The 15,255-nt window shown below is 48.1% G+C and overlaps 1 protein-coding gene across 1 annotated transcript in view; it reads left to right on the top strand.

Moving 5' to 3' along the window:
* Positions 1-15,255, top strand: part of LOC146184907 (aurora kinase C-like) — an 87,744-nt gene that overhangs the window by 24,734 nt on the left and 47,755 nt on the right. The gene's annotated exons all lie outside the window — the stretch shown is intronic.

The raw sequence follows: 15,255 nt of genomic DNA, 5'->3' as shown, positions 1-15,255 counted from the left end.
CGTACTATGCTTTATGTTGCATGGAATCGAGCTTGAACAAAACGCTTACGAAAGTTTCAGCTGGCTTAACACGTTGCACATCAATAAAATGCGCGGCTAATACTAAGTACCGGCGCAACTTGCTCATTTTGTGAGGTGGAAGACTTTGAACGTGATTAATACGATAATAGAACGCCACACATATGTAATTTTCACATTTCCCAGTTCGGCAAAGTTAACTTAACGAGCCGTCAAATCGTACTATATTTTATCGCTCGATGTATCGGAAAATATTGCCGAGTGAGGAATTTTACAACCTGGGCTAGCCTTCAGCGTAGAAAATCAGTTTCGAAATTACAACATTGCTACTTGAAGTCAAAAATTAAAAATGTAATTAACTACTCGTAAACTATTCATTGCACTTCATCGCGCAAATAATATCCGTCTTGCCGCCCCACTGGGGTGGCGCAGTGGTTACGGCGCTCGACTACTGTTCCCAGGGACGCGGGATAGAATCCCGGCCTAGGCGGCAGCTTGCTTTTCAATGGAGGCGAAAACCAAGGCGCCCGCGTGCTGTGCGATGTCAGTGCAGGATAAAGAACCCCAGGTGGTCGAAATTTCCGGAGTCCTCCACTACGGCGTATCTCGTAGCCCGAGTTGCTTTGGGACGTTAAACCCCACAAACCAACCTAATATCCGTCTTGCCTCTAAGCACACCTCTTAAGATAGCGCTAACATTTTTCACGGCGTCTCAAAGTATTATATGTATATATTAATCTGAAGCACACTATATTCTGGTGCACAGCGCACTCCTCTTCCCCAGATCGCGATGGAAGAATTCGAGAGAAGGCTAAATCATGCTCCTAGCTTCAGTTGTTAAACACGAGCCCGGCCGCGTTCCTTACTGCCGATGCTTTCATTCTTCTGCAAGCCACCAGATGGCGGAGACACTAAAGCCAAAGTGGCACCCACCTACGGCGTCTTGGGATGTCTGCTCGCTTGTTTTGCTTGAAGACTACACTGCCACTCGGGTTTCAGGAAGCTATCTTAAAAATGACAGCGTTATGAATAAGATTTCATAATGCATGCACCAGACTCCTGAAAGCAACTCAAGCACTCAACCTATACAGGCATGTCAACACACGGCCATTCACAAACGCACACACAGACACTCACACAAATGCGCATACACTAACCACACGCTCATGCAAACGCACACACACGCGCCCACCATCACACGCATATACGCACACACATCCGCACTTGCAAACACACGCGTTCCCCCCCCTCCCCTTCACATCCCAACACGCATTCACTCACACGCACGCACACAACCACCATACATGCACATCTGCATAAGCAAGCATTTTCACGCTACCACACACTGACATACACGCAGGCACTCACTCACAGAGGCACTTACACGCACACCCGCACACACAAATACAAGCGCATACACTCAGCCGCGTGATACCCATCCCCAAGCATGCACGCACATACTTCCCCACCACACGCACACAGCATGCATGCACTCACACTTGCATGCACACGCACGTACTCATATACACGCACTTACTCAGCCAGACGCACATACGCGCGCACACGCCCACCCACACATGCACACATGGAGAAGCATATGCCCACACACACGAATATAAGTACATGCAAACACAGACGTGAAAACACGTGTGCCCACATAAGCGCAAACTGACAGATGCACGCACAATCCCGCACTTATCGACAGATCAGGCACAGATGCACTAACACACACACACACACACACACACACACACACACACACACACACACACACACACACACACACACACACACACACACACACACACACACACACACACACACACACACACACACACACACACACACACACACACACACACACACACACACACACACACACACACACACACACACACACACACACACACACACACACACACACACACACACACACACACACACACACACACACACACACACACACACACACACACACACACACACACACACACACACACACACACGCACGCACGCACGCACGCACGCACGCACGCACGCACGCACGCACGCACGCACGCACGCACGCACGCACGCACGCACGCACGCACGCACGCACGCACGCACGCACGCACGCACGCACGCACACACACACACACACACACACACACACACACACACACACACACACACACACACACACACACACACACACACACACACACACACACACACACACACACACACACACACACACACACACACACACACACACACACACACACACACACACACACACACACACACACACACACACACACACACACACAAGCACGCATTCACGCGCGTACGCAGAACGAAGCAAACAGGGTAAGCCAACTCTGCACGGCGCATTTCATCCTGCCCTCCGGATAAGCAAACATTAAATCAAGCCGCCACTACTGCGCCATGATGGCATGGACAGGTAGTGGTTCCGCGCAAAGCTGCCGAATTTGACAACTGAAGCTAATCTAGTAAAGTTGGTCCAAACCACGACCTCCTCTATAAACGGAGGTCGTGGTTCGAACGCCCATCACGTTTTTCGCATTTAGCGGAACTCTTGATGTACGGCATCACCGAAACGGGGGCCCGATGTGGACCCTTTGTAGCGGGGTTCTTAAGCGTGAAAGAGTTTTTTTATGATGTGAATTTTGTTGCTGCGCGCAGTATAAGCCTGATGTCAAGTCGCATTTCAAGCTTCCAGGGACTAAGTATGCTTGGGCTGCGGGGATTATCCACGTGATGTGAGATTTTTGGCCCCTATCTCTTTCAGTCTGGAGCCGGAAAAAAGACGTTGAGCGTGGAACTAAATACAAGGATGATTTTGTACAAATATCTGCGGCGTGATACGGGTCTGTCGTGTATTTTGTAAGATTGGTCCAAATATCCAGAGGGAATTCTTATCGAACACAAATCAGTGTGAAAGGTGGGATAACATCAGGTCCGAAGCATGCAGTGGAGAAAATGGCTCATTTTATTCCGAGTGGCCGTATGTAAATGTAGAGATAAGTGGCGTCATATGGGCTACGCTAAGAGATGATCGCTCGATACAAAAGTGTGTATGTTGGCTGACTTCCTGCGCTTTCACTCTCTTTCCCGCTTAATACAGTAATAAGCAGTCACTCAAAAGATCTCATGTCGAAACCAGTATGGATGTTTTCGCACGCGAGCACTCCTACTACGTCTACGTAGCGCTGACTGGTGTTGACGGATTGGCCAAGGGAGCCTCGCTAAGTTCGGTGGGGTAGGCTCCACCGTCGTCGGCTGTATTAGTTCGTCAGGCGCTCGAGCTGCGCCGCTGACTCCGAAGGCGGCGGTGACTGTTCCGTATCAGGCCGGGATGGTGACTTCTACGGTCGGGTTGGTTCTGTGCCCACATCCTTGTGCGGAAGAGTATAACTGGGGTTGATGAGGACTTATCGCGCATTTTCACCGCATACGCCAGAGCGCTGACAACCTGGGGCACACCTTATTACCAGGCTACACACTTACCGCACAGTTTTCACAAAACCACGGCCCCTACAACGAACGCATTCTTTCTCACGAGCCAAATGACTTTCTGCCTACAATTGCTCCAGTTTTTGTTCCTTGATTTTTTGCAAAATTAGGCTTTATTAAGGAAAGCTTGACACGCGGCTGGCGCTTCAAAATAAAGTTCCGAGGGTGCTTGCCCGTGACACTACTTGGTGTGTTGAGATAGGCCATGAGGAAGCTTTCAATTCTTCTTCGCATCGTCGGCTTCGTATGCAACGCCTCACTTACAACTACACCTGCTTCAGCTAAGCCTTTTTCGCGGTTTGTACCATCCGTTCTATAGCCCCTTTGGATGCCGCACACTTAAGGGTATGAACGTGTTTTAAGCTGTTGGTACTCCGGAAGTTGGCGAACTGAACTGCCGTAAACTGTGGCCCGTTGTCGCTCACCATATAATTCAAGGAAGCCGTAAGCAGCGGAAACACCCCTAAATTTATCAATGGTTTATCATGTGGACGTCAATGGCATTGTCCATACTTCAATCAATATTGAGAACGGCTCTATCAGTACAAGGAACACATTCTTTTCGTTCTGCGCAAAATTCTCTTGCACGCGAGACCAGTAATGTACAGGGTGAGACCAGCAATGTATAAGGTATGGCCATGGGTGAAGAGGGATCTGCCGGAAAGCAGACTGAACTGCTTGGCAGATTTTGCATCTCTGCACGTACTGTTCAATTACTAAATCGAGCCCGAGCCTATAGACAAATGTTCTCGTGAGCCTCTTCATGCAGCTGACACCCAGGGGCTCCTCATGTAGCATGATCAGCACGCGTTCCCTCAGCTGTTCTGGGATTATCACTTTTACAACCCTAGTCACGCACACTTGCTGCAGCGATAGCTCGTCGCGAAGAACATAATATACTTCAAAATCATCTGCATACTGGCTGAGCCAACCGTTAAAAGTGAAGTGTGCCGCCAGACTCAGCTTTAGGTTCGCTTTGAGGCGGTTGCTATCTCGATAGTGTCAGCGGAAGGCATTGAAACACCGGTAGAAATTCCGATTACCCGTCTTCCACGCGTATTACCTGGGGCAACCTTGAGAAGGCGTCTGCCCCTTCCGCATTTCTCTCTTTCCTAAACCTCAGTTCGTACTACCCGTAAGCTTTAAGCATTATAGCTCAGCGCTGCATCCGTGCGGCCGCACACGTTTATCGTGACCAATTAGTGGCTGGTGATCTGTTTATATGGTGATATCTCGGCCTTACAGGTACTGTCAGCGGCAAAAATTGCAGGATCTTCAGCGCGTGGTGGAGCGATGGAGCACTGCATTGCTGCACCTTCTGCCGCAATTGCGCCTGATCACCAGGCTAATGGAAATTGCATCTGAAGCAAGCTTTGCGCATGCCTAGCCCTTCTTCACTGTCAGGCATGACCACAGGTAGCACAGAACGTGGGGCTCCAGTAGGTCCGATGTAGGCAATTGGGGCTGGGGCAACCATCATAAAACCTGCATCGGTCCCTGATGGAGCAAAAATGGATAAGCCCCATATGGGCTTGCCCCTGTTGTTCCTGCATGGGTCCCATAGCAGCGTTGCTCGGGCTAATGCAGAGCACATTCCTGCATCCAGACCACAAGGGTTCCTTGTCCGATATTTTAGGGCAATCCAAACTAAATGCGGGCTCTTATGGGAAAGCCCTCATACATCTCAATTAAGGCTGCACCCATTAAATCTCTGTGGTACCTACATCGGCCGTAGTGGGGCAAGAAAACGGTCCTGCCCAAATGCTGCCCCAATCGGCCCCTTGTAGGTTACTTGAGGGCAAGTGGAATATGAATAAGAGCTGAATTTGGGCAAGCCCCTGTAAAGCCCAAATGAGGGAACCTCAGCTAAACGCTTTAGATCCCACATCAGCCGTAATGGGGTTGGAAGGCGGGCGTGCCCGCATGGTACCAAAATCGGACCCTTGTGGGGAATTTGAAAGCACGTGCATAAGAAGGTGGGCTCTAGGTTCAAAAACAACACCCAGCCCAATTGCGGCTGCCCACAAAAAACCGCTGTAGGTCCCACATCGGCCGTAATTGGGCTAGAAGGCGTGCGTGCAATGTGCAGTCACTCTTTCCATCTTTTATTTGTTGTAAACGTTGCCCAAAATTGCTGTTATAGATGATTTGTTTAACAGTTGCCATTTTTAGTCGGTTAGATATGTTTGAAGTTTGAAGTTTGAAGTTTATTGTATTTCAAAGGTTAACAAAACATGAATACAGAAGGAGGTCCCAAAGTCAAGGACTGCGGAACGGGACCTCCTATGATGATTATTGAAAAGAAATACATATTGAGCAGTTGCAGAAATTATACAATATTTCGCATCAGTGGGTTGGGGCGAATGAAACATGAATTAGTACAGGCACTATTGCTGTAATAACAAAGAATAAACACCTAATCACATAAAGAAAACATAGGAAACAATTCATAAAAAGATATAAAGGATAACACTGGAATAGATTACCTTGAAAATTACGATAAGTGTGAAAACAAAAACTGACGAAGAGCGGATTTAAAGGCAAAAATAGTTAATGATGAATATATCTAACTGACCAAATATGGCAACTGTTAAACAAATCATCTATAATAGCAATTTTGGGCAACGTTTTATACAAATAAAAGATGGAAAGAGTGATTGCACATTGCACGCACGCCTTCTAGCCCCATTAAGGCCGATGTGGGACCTACAGCGGTTTTGTGTGGGCAGCCGCAATTGGGCTGGGTGCTGTTTTTGAACCTAGAGCTCACCTTCTTATGCACGTGCTTTCAAATTCCCCACAAGGGTCCGATTTTAGTACCATGCGGGCACGCCCGCCTTCCAACCCCATTACGGCACATGTGGGATCTAAAGCGTTTAGCTGAGGTTCCCTCATTTGGGCTTTACAGGGGCTTGCCCAAATTGAGCTCTTTTTCATATTCCACTTTCCCTCAAGTAACCTACAAGGGGCTTTAGTTCTCGCGCTCATGCAAATTGCGCTAAAAATACTAAAGCATACTGATTGCTAACTGTTACTCCTTATGTGGCTGCCGCGGACAGGATGCAGCTCTCAACACAATTTTACTGTTCAGAACACACATATCCAAATCCTGAACAAGATGTACATGAAGTCATTTAGGCTAGATTAATGTTATGAATTATTGTAAAAATTTAATACTGTGGCTGTTTAGAAAGGGCAGGCATGTTTAAAATAATTACCTAATTATGTGCTTAAATATTGATTGGGAGAGCTTGTACTACGGCTTCCCATGAAATACGTGCGTCGGACCCCTATGAAAATAATGTGGGCAAGCCCAAGTGCGGCTTGCGCTATAGAACCCGCATCGGTCCTATGTCAATATCTGAGGGGCTTACCGACTAGGGCTTCCCATCAATTATCTGCGTCGGACCCATATGAGAATAATGTAAGGAAGCCCAAGTGCGGCTTGCGATATAGAACCCACATCGGTCCTATGTCATCATTTGAGGGGCTAACCGAAATAAAAAATAAATTTTCATTTTCATCCAGAGCGGCAGCCCAAATCTGTGCAAAGTAGGACCATCGGAGGCAGCTGGCGGGATGTGTCCTTTTGGCACTGCATGAAAAAAGTGGGCCGCCCCGCAACGGCTGCCTGCATCGGCCGATCGTGGGGCTCATCGGGGTTTTGTCGACAGCCGCCTTCAGGCCTACGTCGGCCCCTCTTTCAGCACCCACATTGAGCCCACCGGGGCTGTCCTGCGTTGCCTGCCTCGGACCAACCAGGGCGCCCCCTTCATAGCCCACTTTGTGCTACCTGGGGCTCATCGGTTTCCTCCCCGGGATCCACTTTTGATATTCGTTGCTGCCGCTCAATCGCTGTGTCACTAGTCTTGCTCTTCTGCTTCGACAGCTGCGATTGTGAACTGTGCCCGGATAATTTGTGCAAATGTTATTGAGAGCCCCAGCGCCTTCCGCGAGTCTGATAAGTGCGTCACGGGAAAGCAATCGACCAAATATGCTTTTGATAAGTGCGTCACGGGAAAGCAATCGACCAAATATGCTTTTGATAATCAAGAAAAGAGAGGCAAAAGACAGGCAGAAAAGACAAGAAAAGACACGCGCAATTTTCTTCAGCCTTATCACTGGGCGTAATTGCGGCAGGTGGCGTTTACCCTCGCTCCGCAACGCAAAGACGATCCCGCAATATTGCTGCGGAGAGAATCTATGAAATTCTCGACTCCGAAAATCAAGGCAAAAGCCTCGCACTCGCACTGCGCATAACTTTTTGTGCTTCTGTGAGCGTACGCGATGCAAACCCAATTGGTTTCTTGTCACCCTCAGCTGTCTCGTGAAAGATAACCGCTCGTATGGCGACCAATCGCAAAGTATTGCCAGCGGTTGGCTGACATCATTGAATGTCAGCACCTTACTGCTGGTCAGCGGGGCTTTCGAATCCTTAAACGCATTGCTGCATTGTTTCGTCCACGACCATTTTTTGCATCGTTCTTCAAAAGCCGATAAAGCGGCTCCGCTACCGTTGAGGTGTTCTTAGGAGATCTGGAATAAGATTCCACATACTCAAATACGCTTTAAGCTCTGTGACAGCGGTCGGCTCCAGTGCTTTTAAGATTGCCCTTTTCTTGACAACCGTAGGGTAAATACCTTCCTTCAGTTACCTTGTGACACAGGTAGGTGACTGACGTCTGAAGGGAGCGGCATTTGCCAAGATTGAGAGTGATGTTATATTCACTTAGGCGCGGCAAGACACGCTCCAGTGTCTTCTGGCAGGCTGCCATGTCATATCCATTCACGATTGTGTAATCAATGTGACATCCCATATGCAGGATGCCATGAACCACCTCCTCCAACTTGAATTGCCGACACACTAGCCACACCGTAAGGTAGGAGCTGGAATTCAAACAACCCTAGACTAGTGTTTATTTGTTAAAAAAGGGTCGGGACTCTAGAGTCAGTGCCAATTGCTGGTACGCCGAAGAAAGGTCTAGAACAAAAAACACCTTTCCTCTTGCTGAAGCAGTGTACAATCCTCCAGTCTGGGCAGCGTCCTGTGATCAGTTTTCAATGAGGGGTTCACAGTTGTCCCCAGATAACCTGATGGTGCCATCTTCTTTTAAGATCGTTACTAATGGGGTTGTTCAGTCGCTGCGCATTGCGGGCTGCAGCATGCGTGTTTTTCTGCAGTGCAAAGAGGACTAACACGGCAAAAAAAGGGGGGGGGGGGGGGCGGGAGAACCGAGCCTGGTTTCAGAATGATCTTTCTTTGGAACTTCTGTATCGTTCCGTATTTCCCAGAGAACACGGAAGGGTACTTCTGCTTTAGAACGCTCTCTCTTCGTGTGTTAGCTGCCCTATTTCTAGCCAGTCAAGTTTGAGACGTTCTAGCTAATTTCGACAAAAGCAGTGCTGGCAGCCGCTTTCCGTTCTCTCTCACAACAATGACAGGTAGCGTCATGCTCTGGCCCTTGTAGTGAACAGCGACGTCAAACTGTCCTTTAATTTATATCTGCTTCTCAGTATACGTGTGAAGCAACATTTTGCACGACTCAGATATTAAGTACGAGAAGTTGCACTAGTGCACTTGTTCTCGAACAATTGTGACTACTGCTGTCATGTCAGTTTGTATATTGAGTGTGTCCCTGGGTTAACCCCCACTACTTAGAACGATTGTTTTGAGTTCCTGCTCAGAGTATTGTTCGGAACATTCGAGGCATGCGTGCTTTTCAATTTTACCATAGCAGTGGGGCACATATTTCTCAAGTGGCCCACTTTAGAACACTCGTGACAAACAGGATTTTTGTACCAACTAACATCGGATGAGTGTCCCAGCCGCATCTTTCGCATTTCTCACTCTTTCTGTCTTGCCTCTTCTTGAGCTTTGCTTGCCTCGACACTTGACGCGGTCGGCCTTTTACTATGTGCACCGATGTATTCTCTTCCTTGGACCGCAACTGTACGCTGTCTCTTATTGCCAGTTCCCTGTCCTGAGCGATTTTATATGCGCTTTTAAACGTCAAGTTTCATTCCACGAACAGTGCACTCTAAGTATCTCCATTACGTATGCCGGCAACCGGCCTGTCTCTGAGGGCACCTTGTAAAACGTCGCCGCAGTCACAATTCTTTGCCAATTGCGCTTACGTGCTACAATGAACCCTTCGACGCTTTTTCCTTCCAGTTGCACGCGTCGGTTAAACTTTCACCGCTTCACTTTGACGGAACTTTTGGGCTTATAGTGCTCGTTCAGGAGGCCTTTCGCTTCTTCGTACGGCTTTTCTCCCAGTGATGTCTGCACTCTGACACCTGGCACTCTGTAAGCCTCTGGGCCTATTTCTGTCAAGAAGACGAAGAGGCGCTTTTCGTTGGCTGTCTCATTTCGTGTTAAAATGTGCTCAAACCACCCGAAGTACGACTTGATTAGGAATTTGTTAGCGGCAGGCTGAAACCCCATGACAAGGAGTGAGACATCTAAATTTAATTTTGCTACGAATACAAGGCATATATCAAGGCAATGGAATCCCAATAACCTCTCATTTGCATCATAATAGTTCACTCAGGAAATCGAAGGACGCATTTTGGAATCTATTCGGTGCAGAGGTTGATATTGATGGTTCGAGTCACACTACAGACAGCGTTGCAATGATTCAGTGGCTACAAGTCTTGCTGCATCTCTTCGTGAGAATGGAATTGAAATTGTCCTTGAGGAGTCTTTCGGCAGTACTTTTGCAGCGGCATCGGCGCAGTCATTGCCCGCGATGTCGCAGTGAGCAGGTAACCACTTTAGCACGATGAGGTGAGTCAGGTCGTAGGCCTCGGTGTGCAGATTATTTAGGTCAATGACGAGCTCTTACTGAATTCTTAATGATATAAGCAATTTTAACGCAGCGCGACAATCACTTATAATAATCCATGCTGCAGGAGGTTGTTTTAAAATATATATAATAGCTTCTCTCAGAGCTGTTAACTCAGTAGCCACAGCTGAAGTATGGTGACTGAGTGTTGTTGTGATCCAGGTTGCGTGCTCTAGGCCTGGTTGGTTGTCGGACCTCTCAACATTCTTAAAGCACCATGGCCAATAAAAGTATCTCAACAGCAGAGCCTTTGTTTTCTTGATACCGACATGACCGTACCAGCCGCTTCCATGACGCAGCTTTAGGATACTTGTCCTATATTTTTGTGACACCACTAGCTGGTAGTAGTGCATGCCTTTGGCGCCTGCGTCTTTGTACTGCCTGTAGGTTATTCCTGCGCGCTCCTTAAGAGCAATATTTTTTTTTCGCCAATTTTCACCGACCTGATACTTCAAATGTTCGAGAGTGTCATTGTTCGCCTGTTCAGCCGCTATGTCATCTCAGTGCACTCTCATAAGCTCAGAGAAGCCATCCAGTTGGGGAGACAACAGAGAGGTTTCAAATTTCTCACTGGACTCACTAGGTGGCACTGAGGGCGCGACACTCTCGAAAGGAAGCGCCGCGGCATCTACGTAACGGCTTCCCTCGCCGATTGCATGCAGTTCACCTTCATCCGAATGGTCTAACTGGGAGGCGAATTCGCGGGCTTTAGAACGCGTAAGCGCGTGCACGGAACAATCCCTGTAGCTCAAGCCCCTTTTCTTTAGTTGGTCCTCTGAGCGGTTAGAAAAGAGACAAGGGCACTGTTTTGGCAAGGTCACTGACACTGCCGCCTCTATATGCAGTACTCCAAACAGGCCCTCAATTTAGACGCGTTCAACCGGCAGGCAAATGCTGTCTTCCTGCGCCACCTGTCTGATTCAGGCGCACTCTCCGGTGAAATCCTGTGGGGAAACGAGCGCTGGGTGCACCACATCCATTCTGGCTGCGGAGGCACGCAGAACATGACAATGTTTCCCATTGACCGTCATTTCACGTATGTACGACGCTAGCAAGCGCATGTTTCCCGCGTCTAGGGTGGTGAGCGAAAAAACTACCTTTTCCATTCGACAGCCGCTCGCGATGTGCCCGGGCTCATTGCACTGAAAGCACATTGCAGGTTTCTTAGCCTCAAATATTTTAACACGCTCATTCTCCCTCCTTTCTTTATTAACATCGTTTCTCGAAGCTGCGCCGTTTTCGCGGTCCCGGTCTTTTGTTCCTTTCTCTCCCCGCGTAGGGGGTACTCGGCTCTCGTTCCGCGATGGATGCCTCAGGAAATCTTTGTGAGGCTTTGTGACTGCCCACTCGCCCTCTCTCCTTACGTCGCGCCTGACCGGAAATTCCTCTCTGAGTTTGGCGGCGTGTTCCAAGCTTTTCTTTTCGGGCCTATCTTGCACCCACAGCCGTGTCTCCTTATTCAGAAAATTGTAAAACTGTTCTAAGGAGATTTCATTGACGAACTTTTCACGCTCATCATAGACCTCGGCGGCCTTGAGCCATTCGATAAGATTTGCCTTGCGATTGTAAGCAAAACCCGGAAAAGATTGAGAAGGCCGTTTCACTGTTTTTCTGAACCGCCGACGGAAGGCTTCGGCTGAGAGGCACTACTTATTAAGAAAAGTTGCTTTTACCTTATCGTAATCGTCCGCCTCTTTTTTGGTAAGCCGAGCAAGCACGTCGGCCGCCTCGCACGGCAAAACTGTCAAGAGGAGCTGGGGCCAGGTGGAACGAGCGATTTCGTTTCTCTCGCATGTGCGCTTAAAGTTGACAAGAAAGATCCGGATATCTTCACCCACTGTGAAAGCTGACAAGTCTCATTTTATCGGCTTGGATGTCTAACGGCTCCCAGGAGCGGCCCTGTCCGCTTTCGCCACTCCAGCCTGTGCTGCTGCTAGCCTCACCTTCAATCCCTTAGTCTCTACCTCCAATCGCTTAGTCTCTAGCTCCATTTCCTTTTTCTTTTTTCTTTCCTCCATTTCTTCTTTCCTTTGACGTTCCATCTCCTCCCAGCATTCCACAATATCCTGGTCTTCATAAACGTTGCTTTCGATCGCGCTGATAATCTGCTGCTTTTTTTCGATTTCCCATAATCAATCCCCAATTCCTCAAATATCAAAGCTAACTCCGGTATCCGCAGCTTTTTCGAGTCCATGAATGCTCGCATTTGCGACCACAAGTCTCTCAGAAGTAAGTGGGTGTAAAGCAAGGTTCAAAATGCGAACAGCCTTCTACAATACACTTTCCTACCAGGAAGAACACCTTACGTTAAGCCTGGCAAAACTCAAGCAGAGAAGGCGATACACTCACCAAACCGAAGCAAGGACACCACGCAAAACATTCCACAGCTGCCATTCAGTTTTCGTGACCCAGGTTGCGTGTTCTAGGCCCAGTTGATTGTCGGAGCAGGAGCAAGGACGAGGCGGTGGAAACCAGAAGTGAGATGGGAAAAATTTATGCACAAAATTTACATGGTAGCGTTTTTCGTGGGAGACTGACTAGAGCAGCAGTCTCCGTTCTACCGACTCCCGACACACACTTGTCAGTTTCTATAGGTTGGAATCCCATATTTCCTAGATGAAAGGCAGGCCAGTTTTGAGGGAGTGTCTCTGTCACCTCATTTTCCCGCACTCTCACACACACGCACCAACACTGCTTGCAATCGTTGACACGCCTCTGACAGGTTCTGGCTTGAGGGTGAGGAGGTGGCCGTCTAGACGGCATAGATCACGTCAGCCGTTTGTCTCCGTGTAGGTTTGCACCTGGGCTGATTCATCGGTCCCGTCATCGCCGGGCTGCATTCAGCGAGACTACTTAGCCGAAAGCTGTCCCCTTGGCTCACCACGGGAAGAAAGTAAAAAATGTACACCCGCTCTCCGTAGCGAGGCTCGACACTTGAAGGGATCGGAATTTGTTGGTTGACGTGTTGGCTGGACTCTTGATAATTGGCGCCGCGTGACGAACAAGCCTTTGGCCTGCCGGTGCCAGGTGCAGTATCGTCTCACACGCGGCGATGTTGGGAGCTCATAGCCAGGCGGTCTTCGTCGCTCGTCCAATCACAATAGTGTTATCGAGATTGTGGTGTGCATTGATAGTATCCACACGCCGATGGATGAAGAAACAGCTGTAACAGAGCCATCAGAATGGCTGTGGCAATTTTTACTGTAGCATGCACAGATGTGCTCAAGGGCGAAGTATTTAAGTGTGCGTCCTGGTGTGTAGGCTTGTCTTTTGATGCCAGGTATACTTGTGCAAATTTGCCATGAAGCGAACCTCCAAGATAGGAAAGATGACGGTACTGCGCGTTGATACTGAGCAGGCAGCAATGGGAGAGGACTGTCATACTTTGCTCTGGAAATGGATGGGTAGGTTCAAGTGCAAAACGCAGCTGGGCACGAAGGAGCTCCTGCGGTATCAGCAAGGTTACAGATGAACGTCTGCTCTCGGCCAGAGTACCCACTGTGGAGGTGTTCTTTGAAAGACCAAGGCACTCTCTCAAAGCTTTGACCTGCATGTCTTCAAGTAGTTTTATGCTTGCCTGCGAGAAGCCTTGAAGAACAGGGAGGCTATAACGCAGAAAGCCTTCGCAAAGTGCTCCAGAAAGTCGTAATAAGGAGTCGGTAGAGCAGCCTCTTCTAGTTGTTGAGAGCATGCGGAATATAGATACATATGAGGAGAGTTTGATCTTAAGTTGTTGAACATATGGTGACCATGAAAGAGACTTATCAAAGGTCACATCAAGAACGTTTTGGTGGCTGACGCAGGGTATAGGAGTGCTAGCAACGTTTAGTACGTAACGAGAGAGATCATGCCGTGAAAATGAAATTGCTGCGCATTTTTTGAGAGATATAACAAGACCTCTCTTGTTTAAGAATAATGTAATACCATTTATTGCTTTCTGGAGTCGAGCATGCACAATGCTCCTGTTTCTTCCGGTGCACCATATACAGACGTAATGTGCGTAGAAGGAGATTTCAACAGTCGGTGTCAAGGAACTGTCCAAACTAAGAAGAGAGATATTGAAGAGGGTTGGACTTAAAATCTCTCCCTGAAGAATGCTACAAGGCATATGATGTAGGGACCTGTCACCTTGATCCGTTCACATGTACGATGAGATGAAGATAATCAGACAGCCAGTTATACATTACTCCACCAATACCATTCGAACGTAAAGCTGAATAAATCGCCTCATACGGGACATTATCAAAAGCTCATTTAACGTCAAAGAAAGAGCAATGGTTAGAGACCGCTCAGCTTTGCTGCGTCTGACACAGTTGGCAAGAGCAATAACGTTATCAATACTGCTTCGGCCTTTTCGAAACCCAGATATTGTTGGAGGGTAAAGACCCCTATTTGTCCCAATTCGAACAGATGCTATCGTAACTGTTTACACCGATTCTGCTTGAATGTGTCATACACAAACTACTTCTTACATTAAATAAGTACACCAGCAGCCCTCTGTCCTCTTATTGTGAAGTGTGTGCAGATTTCGAACTTTAGTATCCTCCTGTCAACGGTTTAGTGCACATCGCAGGACACTGCGTAATAATTTAGGCTTAGCTAAAGACACAACCTTGCGCCTTGAAAATGTTCTGTGTCTTTGGTGCGACGGGTCGTCGGCTGCGCGAGCTACAAAGGCCTTATTAACTTTTCTCAAGGACTCAGGGTTGGTCGAGACCCTTTAAAACTCATATCTGTGTGATTATGTGCCTGTGAAAGTGTACGACAGTGATTCTTTTTTTTTCATTCATTTTCTCCTCCCCTTCAAACATTTGTCACCCTAATCCCTCAGCCCTCAATCAATAGGAGTAGCATGCTAGGCTCACCTCACCACCAG

Source organism: Amblyomma maculatum, chromosome 7 (genome assembly GCF_055883805.1).
Source record: "Amblyomma maculatum isolate TAMU_Amacu chromosome 7, ASM5588380v1, whole genome shotgun sequence".
NCBI lineage: Eukaryota > Metazoa > Arthropoda > Arachnida > Ixodida > Ixodidae > Amblyomma > Amblyomma maculatum.
Note: the sequence above shows the minus strand (reverse complement) of the source record. Positions and strands in the feature narration are given on the sequence as shown.